We start from the raw sequence: 14,260 nt of genomic DNA, 5'->3' as shown, positions 1-14,260 counted from the left end.
ATTATTTTCTATCAGGGCTACCACAATACCCCATCCATGCTACAAAAAATTTGAAATAAAATTAATGAATTGATTTGATTATAATTTATATTCTAAAAACCTCCTTTCATTTTTTCAACAATCCCTTAGAAAGATTCTAAAAGAAATTTAGATTTTAGAAAAAAGCAGCAAAAATATTTTTAAACTTTTCTTACAACCAATGAAAGAAAACAGGATAATTTTGTAGGATTTTGTAAATATAAATGTTTTTGACATAAAGGTTCCAATTAAATTAAAGCGGAAAATAATTTTTTTCTTTTTCTACTCTTCTTGTTGATAAATTTATGATAACACACTTTTTAACAAACAAAAAAAATATGAGGCGCTGAAAAACAGAAAGAGAGAGAGAGAGAATAAGAAAATAAAACTATATTTAAGAATATTGTTTTTTGAAAAGTTTTCTTTGTTGAAATTTATAAGTGGGCCAGTTTCTTGAGTTTTAAAAATAAACAAAAATATAGTTGAAAAATCTATATTTCTTAAAAAATCTTTTACTTGAAAGAAAAAGTTAATTTGAGAAGATGTGGAGATTTTTGGAAAATTGTATAAGTAGCTGAATAAGTAGCTGACGAAACAGTTTAAAGATATAATTTATAGTTCTAATGTGAAGAGTTGCAATTTATCTTTTAGCAAAAGTTTAAAACTTTTTCAAATTTAGATTTCGTGTTATCTTGCATATTTTGAATTAGCTGAATAAATTAGAATTATCCAGCCTCATATTTATATTTCAGTCCAAGATTTAGTTTAATATAGTTCATTCTAATTCTAATCCTATCCCTAGCTTCCCAGCTTCCAAATCTATTCATCTATCCATCCTTCCATCTATTCATCTTCTTCTTATTATTTCTTCTTCTATTCTCCCTTCTTTCTCACTTTCCTAGTTGATGCCTCCTTCTATTTTTATACTTATAGATTTTATTCTACTTTTAATCTCAAAGAACGTTACTATTTTCAATCTCAAAAAATTTATTCTACTTTTAGTCTCAAATATTTTTTACTAATTCATATCTTAACGATTTTCTCCTACATCTAATCTCACTGATCTCCTCCTATTTTCACCCTTATAGATTTTCTCCAGTAGGAAAATATATGAGGTTAAAAACCTCCTTCTACATTTATTCTTATAGATTTTCTCCTACTTTCAATCGTGAGGATTTCCTATTTTTAATCTAAAGATCTCTTTTTACTTTCAATTTCATGGATTTTGTCCTATTTCGATCTCATGAATCTCGTCCTATTAATATTATTTCTTTTAAAGATATCTTCCTCCTACTTTCAATCTTGTAGATACTTTCCTAGTTTTAATTTCATTCTTCTCATCCTACTAATAATCTCAAAGATCTCCCCCACCCCCAGAAATANCCCTACTCACCGTTTAGTATCCTGAAATCAACATGTCCTCTCTATCTAACTATCCTTATCAATGGATTTATTTCGTCAGCTCAATTTATTTCAATTTAGAACAGGTTTCTAACAAGCTTGAGCTAGTTCACTTCTACACCATTAATCACATGTCACTCTCCACATAATTTTCTTTCAACTTATTTAATCCTCCAGAGGAATATCCTAGGATGATATGATCTTTGATCAAACCCAACCCTGCTCTAGGTTATCTCCGGAGTAAGGTTGAACCGAGGTTTTAGCTCCGTCTCCGATGAATATCAAGCATATACTACGGAAACTGATTCTCTCTCTCTACTTTCTTCAATGTCTGAGTTTCTTACACACCCTGCTGTGACACACACAAACATACATAACACATATTAGTCCATATAGGATTACCAAGTTGTCCACAAGCCCTTATAATTTCGATCATAATCGACTCCCTTCTCTTTCCCACACAATAATGTTTAACAAACCCCTCTAGACAATTAATCTTTCGACATTTCTCGCCTTGTTACTCCCCCCGCAACCCCTCTCCCTCCTTTCCTTCTTCTTCCCTCTCTCTCTTTTCCCTCTTTTCCCCTCTTTTCCCCTCTTTTCTCCTCTTTTTCTTCCTTTTCCGTTTCCTTAATTCCCCTTTTTTATATCAAACTGCCTCTACACTATAGAATAAACATATTTCTTATTCCTACTCCATAAAAACCACCCTTAAAATAAATTCAATTTTCTATTTAAATATCACATCCCACTTACTCCTCTTTAACATTTTTCCTCGCGGATTTTGAATGCTCAGCTGTCAAAATAAATAAATTGAATATAGCCTTATTACAAGTCAAGTCACACGGTAACCCCCCAGATTCGTATTTTCATATTTAGAAACTTTATTCATAGAACAAATACACACAAACAGAAAACAAGAAAATATTAAAACAGAACAAACATTTAACGATGGAATATCAAAAAATCAAATTTGAAATCAACACTGAAGAAGAAATGATAAACATATGCATTTGGCTGATACAATAAACGCATCTCAGGCTGATTAAACTGAACTGATTACCAATGATAACAGAACTGTTGATTACCAATGATGATAAATACAACTGATTCCCAATTATGAACAGAACTTCTAATTACCAATGATGATAAACTGAACTGATTACCATTGATAACAGAACTGCTGATTACCTATGATGATAAATAGAACTGATTCCCAATATATACTATAGGTTANAAATAGAACTGATTCCCAATTATGAACAGAACTGCTAATTACCAATGATGATAAACAAAACTGATTCCCAATTATTAACAGAACTGCCGATTACCAATGATGATAAACAAAACTGATTCCCAATTATGAACAGAACTGCTGATTACCAATGATGATAAACAGAACTGATTCCCAATTATGAACAGAACTGCTGATCACCAATGATGATAAACAGAACTGTTTCCCAATTATGAACAGAAATGCTGATTAACAATAATGATAAACAGAACTGATTCCCAATTATGGACAGAACTGCTGATTACCAATGATGATAAACAGAACTGATTCCCAATTATAAACAGAACTGCTGATTACCAATGATGATAAATAGAACTGATTCTCAATTATGGACAGAACTGCTGATTAACAATGATGATAAACAGAACTGATTCCCAAAGATAAACAGAACTTGTTACTAATGATAAATAGAAATGCTGTTTACCAATGATGATAAACAGAGCTGATTCCCAATGATAAACAGAACTGGTTACCAATGATAAACAGAACTGATTACCAATGAGAGACATAACTTGTTACCAATGAAAAACATAACTTTTTACCAATGAGAAACAGAACTGAATACTAATGAGAAACAGAACTGATTACTAATGAGTAACAGAACTAATTACCAATGAGAAACAGAACTTATTACCAATGAGAAACAGAACTGATTACTAATGAGAAACAGAACTAACTACCAATTAGAACAGAACTGATTACCAATAAGAAACAGAACTGATTACCAATTAGAAACAGAACTGATTGCTAATGAAAAACAGAACTGATTACTAATAAGAAACAGAACGGATTACCAATGAGAAACAGAACTGATTACCAATGAGAAACAGAACTGATTATCAATGAGAAACAGAACTGATTACCAATGAGAAACAGAACTGATTACCAATTAGAAACAGAACTGATTACCAATGAGAAACAGAACTGATTACCCTAATAATATATTTGGCTGTGTTTGTCGTGTTGTGCATTATTGAAATAATCAAGCAAACGAACAAACAAACCTTCGACAAACAAAATCAAAACCACTCAACAAACTATACAGTATACAAGTATACAAGTTACAACATTATTAATATATTTGTCCTTTTTGTAAATAAAAGAAACGGATAACTCGCCACAAACTCCAGTTTTCTATTCCCTGTCTATATCTTTGCAAACTGAAATTTAAATATCAAAGGTTTATATCATCAGGTTGAACATATCGAAGTATTAAAGAATTCTAGTTTAAGGAAAGGGATCATTTCTATAAATCGAACTAACTTCTTTCGTTCTATTCCCTCCCTCCCCCCTCCCTCCAGACTTCAACCCTCCATTTAAATTTTGTTTTAAACCTGAGGACAAAGACAAGCAAATATTCTAAAACAAATAAACATGAAGCCCCCCAAACAAATCTAAATTAAGTTTTCAACTTTCTCTTTAGCAAGCATCAAGTTTTCCAGGTTCTATTCTTTGAACATCTATTCTTAGCAAAATATTTGAAATCTACATCTTCCACTGATAAAAACTTTCTCCCCCCCCCTCCTTACTTATTAACAGATTAAGGTTTAAAATTGTCTAAAATTTATTTTAGTATATCATGAAAAAATATAACATAACATCTAGCATAAAAGATATATATTAACCAACGGGAACCTTATATAGACAAAAAAAATTAAATTTGAAAAAACTAAATATCAAAATAAAGACAGTATTGAACGAAGACAAAGTATAAGGCAAAATAATGCTAACTACATATGTAGAAGAGGAAAAAGAAATAAAAGAAAATAATCGCAAAAAAGAAACAAAATCTATGAAATTTCAAAGAAAGAGATAAAAAATAAAGAAAGACGTGAAAGGAAAAAAAAGAAAAATGTAGAAACAAAAATGAAAATGACTAAGCTCTAAGAACTAAAGAACGAAAACAAAAATGACAAGAATTTAGAAAGAAAAAAGGAAACTCAAGATAAGAAGTGAAAGAAAGGGTAAAAGAAAGGATGAAAGAAAGGATGAAAGAAAGGATGAAAGATAGAAGAAGAATAAGATAACTAGAGGAAAATAAAGAGTTTCCTTTAAGAATTCCAAATCTCATTCCAACTATTTTATCTTTAAACAAAGACTTAGAAAACACATTCTTTACCCCTTCCATACATAATCCTAGTATCCTAGTATCCTAGTATCCTAGTATCCTAGTATCCCAGTATCCTAGTATCCTAGTATCTAGTATCTTAGTATCCTAGTACCCCAGTATCCTAGTATCCTAGTATCCTAGTATACTAGTATCCTAGTATCCCAGTATCCTAGTATCCTAGATTCCTTGTATCCTAGTATACTAGTATCCTAGTATCCTAGTATCCCAGTATCCTAGTATCCTAGTATACTAGTATACTAGTATCCTAGTATTCCAGTATCCTAGTATCCTAGATTCCTTGTATCCTAGTATCCTAGTATCCTAGTATCTTAGTATCCTAGTATCTAGTATCTTAGTATCCTAGTATCCTAGTATCCTAGTATCCTGTAGTATCCTAGTATCCTAGTATCCTAGTATCCTGTAGTATCCTAGTATCCTAGTATCCTTGTATCCTACTATCCCAGTATCCTAGTATCCTAGTTTCCTTGTATCCTAGTATCCAAGTATCCTAGTATCTTAGTATCCTAGTATCTAGTATCTTAGTATCCTAGTATCTAGTATCCAAGTATCCTGCAGTATCCTAGTATCCTAGTATCCTAGTATCCATGTATCCCAGTATCCTAGTATCCTAGTTTCCTTGTATCCTAGTATCCTAGTATCCTAATATCCTAGTATCCTAGTATCTTAGTACCCTAGTATCTTGTATCTTAGTATCCTAGTATCCTAGCATCCTACTATTCTAGTACCCTAGTATCCTATAATCCTATTATCCTATTATCCTAGTATCCTAGTATCCTAGTATCCTAGTATCCTAGTATCCTAGTATCCTAGTATCCTAGTATCATGTTATCCTAGTATCCCAGTATCCCAGCATCCTAGTATCCTAGTATCTTAGTAACCTAGCATCCTAGTATCCTAGTATCCTAGTATCCAGTATCATACTATCCTAGTATCCTAGTATCCTAGTACCCTAGTATCCTAGAATCCTAGTATACTAGTATCCTAGAATCATAGTATCCTAGAATCCTAGTATCCTAGTATCCTAGAATCCTTGTATACCAGTATCCTAGTATCCTAGTATCTTAGTATCCTAGTATACTAGTATCCTAGTATCCTAGTATCTTAGTATCCTAGTATCCTAGTATCCTAGTATCCTAGTATCCTAGAATCCTAGTATCCTAGTATCCTAGAATCCTAGAATCCTAGTACCCTAGTATTCTAGTATCCTAGCTCAGTTTTTAGTCATTTCAAAAGAATATTAAGACTGATAAACGATAAACTCGGCCGGTATTGAATCAATACAAATGCAAGATTTGATATAAATAAAATATACCCAATACAACTTATATTTTTCATAGTAATAATGTGACATTATTTTGACGTCAGAAAAGTTTTAAATATAAGGTTGTCCAACAATCTTTTTTAAGTTTACCAAGGTAAACTATTTCAAGGTAAACTATTTCAAGGTAAACTATTTCAAGGTAAACTATTTCAAGGTAAACTATTTCACGGTAAACTATTTCAAGGTAAACTTTCCCCCTTGATATTAGGAGATCACCACCCCTGCCTTCTACCTTTGTTCCATTTCCAGGGGGGGGTCCCCATCCCCTGTATTCTACATGTGTCTGAGCAATTTCCGGGTGGGGGGGGGGTGTCCCCATCCCTACATTCTACCATTGTTCAATGTCCAGGGGGTGCAGTGGTGGGGGACATCCCATCCCTTACATTCTACCTATGTTCCATTTCCAGGGGATGCGGTCTCTTTCCCTTGTGTTCTACCTTTGTTCACTGTCCAGACTCGTTGTACCTTTATTTTCATGGCTTTTCAGACTTTTAATTTTGGTAAAACATGAATTACCTTTTGACAAAACTAACTTAGTAACCCAGCGCTGCCCAGGTTCTAAAAGTTACTCCCGCACTTAAACGGTTTACCGGGAAACTAAAGTTTCGCTCTTAAAGTCAAACCACTCAACTTAGAATCTCAAAACCAAGCTAAGAACATACCCGTGGGTCTACCAAGTTTACTAATACCGTTTAAGGCAAATTGGTCCAGGGGGTTCCTGAGTTATGATCGGATAAACAAACAGACAGCAGCGAGACAAACAAAGATTACAATTATATACATAGCTTTAACTAAATTTAAATATGGTTTCTTTTATCAGAGGCCGAATTTAAAGAATTTGAGCCCACGCGGATTTGATTGTTCATCCCAGAAAACTGTGACTTTCGATAACAATTTGACTTATAATTATTTCGCCTTTTCTCTTCTATTATTGTTTTGTCGGTATCTGCGTTTTAAACGAAAACGTATTAAAAGACAAACTACGTAAGTTTAAATATTTTTGAATTATAGACGAACACGTGATTGAATTCAGAAACCGAATTAATCTCACCCTGTTTAGTACGTAGTGAGCCGTGTCTAAATTTGAGACACGGCTCAAACATGATTGGTTCCACTAAATATGTTATCTAGTGATTCAAGAGATTTGAGCCGGCGCTCAATTGGAACCGGTTTTTGTTGGTTTAGTGACGAGGTTTAAATTCTTTAAATTCGGCCTCAGTTTTAGAATATTAAAATTCGTTAAAACAAATCGTTATTTTAATTTTTTGAGCTTTTCTTATGAAAATGTAAATATTCAGAAGTTTACAATGATTTTAAAGTTTGAAACCTTAAATTCTTTTTAAATAAAACCAATAAAATGCTTAATGCCTAAAAAGTTTTAGAATATTGGTTTTCTTTGAAAAAAGTTTTAAACCTCCGACTTATTTTATTTTGAAAATTTGTTGTGAAAAATGGAAACTCTCATTTGTTATTTTCCTAAGAACATTTAAACACGCTATGGGAGAATAGACAGATGGATAAAGAGACATCAGACTAGATTCAGTGTCAGATAGATACACAGACAGATAGATACACAGACAGATAGATCCAGTGTCAGATAGATACAGAGACAGATAGATACACAGACAGATAAATCCAGTGTCAGATAGATAGAGACAGATAGATACACAGACAGATAGATCCAGTGTCAGATAGATAGAGACAGATATAGAGACACAGACAGATAGATCCAGTGTCAGATAGATACAGAGACAGATAGATACAGAGACAGATAAATCCAGTGTCAGATAGATAGAGACAGATAGATACACAGACAGATAAATCCAGTGTCAGATAGATAGAGAAAGATAGATCTCTCTGTATTCTTAAGTATGTATCAATTCAGATACAACTCTCTCTGTATTCTGAAGTCTGTATCAATCTAGAAATATATTTCATATTTATCTCACCTTATGAGGTACAGGTAAAGATTAAACTGACCGATAATACGGTCAGGTGATTATAACTTAGTATATATATACATAAAGGTTCAGGTTTCCAAGATACAGAGACAGATAGATACAGAGACAGATAGATGAAGAGACAGATAGATACAGAGACAGTTAGATACAGAGACAGATGGATACAGAGACAGAAAGATACAGAGACAGATAGATTCAGAGACAGATAGATATAGAGACAGATAGATACAGAGACAGATAGATACAGGGACAGATAGATACTGAGACAGATAGATACAGAGACAGATAGATGAAGAGACAGATAGATATAGAGACAGTTAGATCCAGAGACAGATAGATACAGAGACAGATAGATACAGAGACAGATAGATATAGAGACAGATAGATACAGAGACAGACAGATACAGAGACAGATAGATACAGAGACAGATAGACACAGAGACAGATATATAGAGACAGATAAGAAGTGAAGCTATCTAGTTAAGCTAAGGACTAGAAATTGTTATATAAAGCTCCCAGAATTATTGATCATTATGATAAAATGTAATTCCTCTAGATTGTTGCATGCAATAGATTATTAGATCTTTTACATTTATTGAACATGAATATTGTTTATGAGGTCCCTAATCTAATATTGTATAACAGGGTCCCTAATCTTATATTGTATAATTCCCTAATCTAATATTGTATAATAGGGTCCCTAATCTAATATTGTATAAAAGGGTCCCTAATCTAATATTGTATAATAAGGTCCCTAATCTAATATTGTATAAAAGGGTCCCTAATCTAATATTGTATACAAGGGTGCCTAATCTAATATTGTATAAAAGGGTCCCTAATCTAATATTGTCCCTGACAGCGTAATAAGATATTCAAGATTGCATCCAAACGACATCCTATTGCCATGAATATATACTAGAAAATGGATCAATCAAATCTAGGATCGAAACCCGGACCTTAGAAACAAGAGATGGAGAAATCAGATGGGGGGATATTTGTGAGTTTCTAAAAAAAAGCGTAAATAAATATCTTGACAAATTTAGTTTAAAGTTTTTGAAGCCATGATAGGTTGAAAAAGGGAAAATAAAAGAAAGAACCCCAGAATTAAATCTAGAAAATGGAGGTAGATAAAAGTGAAAATAACCAAAACAAAATGGCGGAAAAATTTATTCGTAAACCCAATCCTGTTTTCTTATCTCCTTGGACCCTGATACAAGATGCTGAATTATGAATAAATAAGTAAACTTGTCACTTTTCCATGAATTATTATACATAAAATGTAATTGAACCATTCCAGTAGAATAATACAGAGCTGAGAGAAGAACAAAAAACAATAAAACATTACATAAACTTAAACAGGAGTTTTCAACCAAACTTGGAGGTATTATATTGCCTCCGGTTTTATTTTAATGACATAGTTCACAACAAATTGTTTGGATTTGAAATGAAAAATTTTATATGCATATTTCCACAAATTGTTAAGTCGCGTTGGACTTTCTACTAACTACAAGAATGTACTGGATTTTGCTAATTGTATAAACCTGCTAGCTGGTTTACCGAATGTAAAAACGTGCTAGCTATTTTACCGAATGTAAAAACGTGCTAGCTGGTTTACCGAATGTACAAACGTGTTAGCTATTTTACCGAATGTAAAAACGTGCTAGCTATTTTACCGAATGTAAAAACGTGCTAGCTATTTTACCGAATGTAAAAACGTGCCAGCTATTTTACCGAATGTAAAAATGTGCTAGCTATTTTACCGAATGTAAAACCTGCTAGCTATTTTACCGAATGTAAAAACGTGCTAGCTATTTTACCGAATGTAAAAAACTGCTAGCTATTTTACCGAACGTAAAAACGTGCTAGCTATTTTACCGAATGTAAAAACCTGCTAGCTATTTTACTGTAAAAACGTGCTAGCTATTTTACCGAATGTAAAAACCTGCTAGCTATTTTACTGAATGTAAAAACGTGCTAGCTATTTTACCGAATGTATAAACCTGTTAGCTATTTTACCGAATGTATAAACCTGCTAGCTATTTTACCGAATGTAAAAACCTGCTAGCTATTTTACCGAATGTATAAACCTGCTAGCTATTTTATCGAATGTAAAAACCTGCTAGCTATTTTACCTAATGTATAAACCTGCTAGCTATTTTACCGAATGTAAAAACCTTGCTAGCTTTTATAATACAGGTAAAAACGTGCTTGATTTTCTGCCAACATTAAAAATGAAAAAAAATAAGAAATAATAATGTAAAAACGGGCTAGATTTTCTACTTCTAGTAAAACGTGCTGTATTGTCTGCCAATAGAATAAACCTGTTGGCTTTTCTAACTAATATGTGCTTATCTATTTTCTGTTATAGTAAAAATATCCTTTATTTTCCACTCATATTAACAGTAAAAAGCTTTTTACAAAAAAGAATAAAAACTTTTAAAAACTATAAAAACTTACTATTCACTTACTGTGAATAGTAATATTTCTCGTTTTAACTAAAATGTGCAAAGTGTTTGATGAAAAATGAATTTTCAGAAATTCGTTCATCCAGAGTACATTCTTAAACTTAAAACCATTAAGTATTTTATTCTATTCTAATACACTCCTTCTTTTAAACTTAATCTTATTACACTCAAATATATTATTCCATTTTTTTGTGATATCAACAAAATGTCAAGGTTTAGTTTTTATACCATAGAAGCATAATTAGGTGGTAAAAGTGAAATTAACAGGGCAAAAACAGTTCAAAATAAAATATGTGATTTTTCTTAGTAGGATTCAACATTTTGAGATTGTATTATTGTAAAAATTTCACACCGACAAAAATCCCTCCTTTTTATGAAAATATTCTGTATTTATCCTCGGCCCATGTTTATGAATAATAAAATGAATTTCAGGCAACTTTGAAATTATAAAGTTTAATTTAAATAATTTGATTGTATAAAGTGTAAACAGGAAAGTTTAGAGAACTGTTCTATATTGTGAGGGGTTCTATAGTTAATTATCAACATTCATCAAGTAATATAATTACAGGAACATCTTCAACATCCAGGCACGTTAAGCTAAAGTAAATTACTACATCCAGGCACGTTGATCTAAAGTAAATTACAACATCCAGGCACGTTAAGCTAAAGTAAATTACAACATCCAGGCACGTTAAGCTAAAGTAAATTACAACATCCAGGCACGTTAGACTAAAGTAAATTGCAACAAGCAGGCACGTTGATCTAAAGTAAATTACAACATCCAGTCACGTTAGAATAAAGTAAATTACAACATCCAGGCACGTTAGACTAAAGTAAATTACAACATCCGGGCACGTTAAACTAAAGTAAATTACAACATCCAGGCACGTTAGACTAAAGTAAATTACAACATTCAGGCACGTTAGACTAAAGTAAATTGCAATATCCAGGCACGTTAAGCTAACGCAAATTGCAACATCCAGGCACGTTAAGATAAAGTAAATTGCAACATCCAGGCACGTTAAGATAAAGTAAATTGCAATATCCAGGCACGTTAAGCTAAAGTGAATTGCAACATCCAGGCACGTTAAGATAAAGTAAATTGCAACATCCAGGCACGTTAAGATAAAGTAAATTGCAATATCCAGGCACGTTAAGCTAAAGTGAATTGCAACATCCAGGCACGTTAAGATAAAGTAAATTGCAACATCCAAGCACGTTAAGATAAAGTAAATTACAACATCTAGGCACGTTAGACCAAAGTAAATTGCATGTAATATTGAAATATAAAGTTTGTTCTATCATAACTCCCTTTATTGAAGAGCTATTGAGAAGACCAAAAATGTTTTAAATATCTGATATGTCACTTGATACAAGTGCTTTTCTTATACTTGGGCGTAAAATCCTTCTATTTAGTTTTCAGTGGCAGGGAGTATAATTGAGATACATTATGCATCCTCCACACACCATTATCTACATTTAAGATTAATTTAAAGGGAGTATTATTCTAATACAAAAAAGGGGGCTTGTATTCTACCATACACCATTATCTACATTTAAGATTAATTTAAAGGGACTATTATCCTAATACAAAAAAGGGGGATCTACATTTAAGATTAATTTAAAGGGACTATTATCCTAATACAAAAAAGGGGGCTTGTATTCTACCATACACCATTATCTACATTTAAGATTAATTTAAAGGGACTATTATCCTAATACAAAAAAGGGACTTGTAGTCTACCATACACCATTATCTACATGTAAGATTCATTTAAAGGGAGTGTTATCCTAATATAAAAAGGGGACTTGTAGTCTACTTTACACCATTATCTACCTTTAAGATTAATTTAAAGGGACTATTATCCTTATTTAAACAAGGGGACTTATATTCTTCTATGCTCTGTTGTGCCAAAGTGATTAAAAGGCAGTATCTTTGCACTATTAGTGGTCAAGTTTAAAATATTACCTAAGCAGAAATTCACAGAAACAAAACAGCCAAAAAACGGGAATTTTTTCTATTTTCTAATTTATTTTGCAGTTACTAACAGATTCATTTCTTGTTAACAACAGATACATATACATTATAGAATTTTCTAATAATGGAATACTTCGAAGTAATCTTTTATCTCTGATCAAATATTTTTAAAATGTTTTCGGAAATGAAATAATCATTGCACATTGCACATGTACATATAGGTTGATTCAGAATTGTATTATTTTCTATCAGAAGTTTAACCCCAATCTATTTTTTTAATTCCTTTTAATAACAACTATAGAAATAAAATAAAGCAACAAAAGTTAAATTATCAAAGTTTTTCCTGAGAGACACGAAGCGCTCTCGATTGTTTGCTAAATTTTCCCTGTGGTATCTCTGTATAATATATTAAAATATACTCTGAGCTGTGCTCCTAAAAGTTGTGTAAAAATCTTGTAGGATGTCGACGAAAGTGTAAGTTTACCCAATGTAATAAAATAAAATTGAAAAGTTAAATCTAACTAAAACCAATTTTATGCCCTTGTCCTTTACTCTCCAATAAATTCAACAATTTTAGATATATTTTCATAATTGACAGGAATAAAAATCTGTTAAGAAAAAATATTAGTCTTGAAAGTTTTTTTCCATTTTTAGTTTAGTAATTTTCCCTATAAATATTCTTTATTAGATTAACAATGGTAAAAGTTGAATGAAAAACCAATTCTCAGATTACATCTAAATATATGTTTTGGAATGTTCTCATCAACATGGAGTACATTACATTTTAGAATTATTCTCGCAAAAATATTCCGGTATTAGAGATTTTCTGATTTTTATAGTTTTTCGGTCCCAGTTTTTTAAAATCTCAATTCCAAGTAGATACTTCCAAATTTTATTTCCAAAAGTTGTAAATGACTAACTCCTAAATCTTGAATCTTACTTTGGAAAAAAACTTAATCTATGAATTCCTAGGTCCATGTTTGTGTGTCCATGGATTATAAATCCATGTATACCCTGATATCGAAGGAAGCAGTCCAATAATTGGTAAATCCCTTGATGCAATTCCTTCTCTTCTATCTAATCTAGAGGTTTCATAACAAACCTTTATAAGCAAACTATACTATCACCTGAGGTCTTAACTTTTCTATAAAGTATCATCCATCTTAAATGCTTGATCGGATCAATATGGGAAAATTTAAATTTGAGGATAATGACATTGATCCCTCCCATAAATTGAAATTGAATTAATCCAAAGGTTGAGATGGAGATTAATCCACAGGTTGAGATGGAGATTAATCCACAGGTTGAGATGCAGATTAATCCGCAGGTTGAGATGGAGATTAATCCGCAGGTTGAGATGGAGATTAATCCGCAGGTCAAGATGGAGATTAATCCGCAGGTTGAGATGCAGATTAGTCCACAGGTTGAGATGGAGATTAATCAACAGGTTGAGATGGAGATTAATCCACAGCTCAGGTTGAGATGCAGATAAATCAACAGGTTGAGATGGAGATTAATGCTTAATCCACATGTTGAGATGGAGATTAATGTTTGATCCACAGGTTGAGATGCAGATTAATGCTTATTCCACAGGTTGAGATGGAGATTAATTCTTGATCACAAGATTTACAATACAAAACTACGAACTTCTAACCTAACTAGTGTTTAATGCATAACTATTGGGGGGGGGG

General features: G+C 32.1%; 1 long non-coding RNA gene across 2 annotated transcripts in view; it reads right to left on the bottom strand.

Annotated features, from left to right (window-relative positions):
• LOC111700397 (uncharacterized) overlaps window positions 1-14,260 on the bottom strand; it is a 26,589-nt gene that overhangs the window by 10,813 nt on the left and 1,516 nt on the right. Inside the window, exon 1 of one of the 2 annotated variants that reach the window (XR_002764986.1) lies at window positions 1,412-1,724. The exons of the other annotated variant lie outside the window; for it this stretch is intronic. This is a non-coding gene — a long non-coding RNA (uncharacterized LOC111700397). Of the gene's footprint in view, window positions 1-1,411; window positions 1,725-14,260 lie in introns of those variants that run through there. 2 annotated transcript variants of the gene reach the window in all.

Source organism: Eurytemora carolleeae, unplaced genomic scaffold (assembly GCF_000591075.1).
Source record: "Eurytemora carolleeae unplaced genomic scaffold, Eaff_2.0 scaffold352, whole genome shotgun sequence".
In the NCBI taxonomy this organism is placed as follows: Eukaryota; Metazoa; Arthropoda; class Copepoda; order Calanoida; family Temoridae; genus Eurytemora; species Eurytemora carolleeae.
The sequence above is the reverse complement of the archived record's forward strand: the minus strand, read 5'-3'. Positions and strand labels throughout refer to the sequence as shown.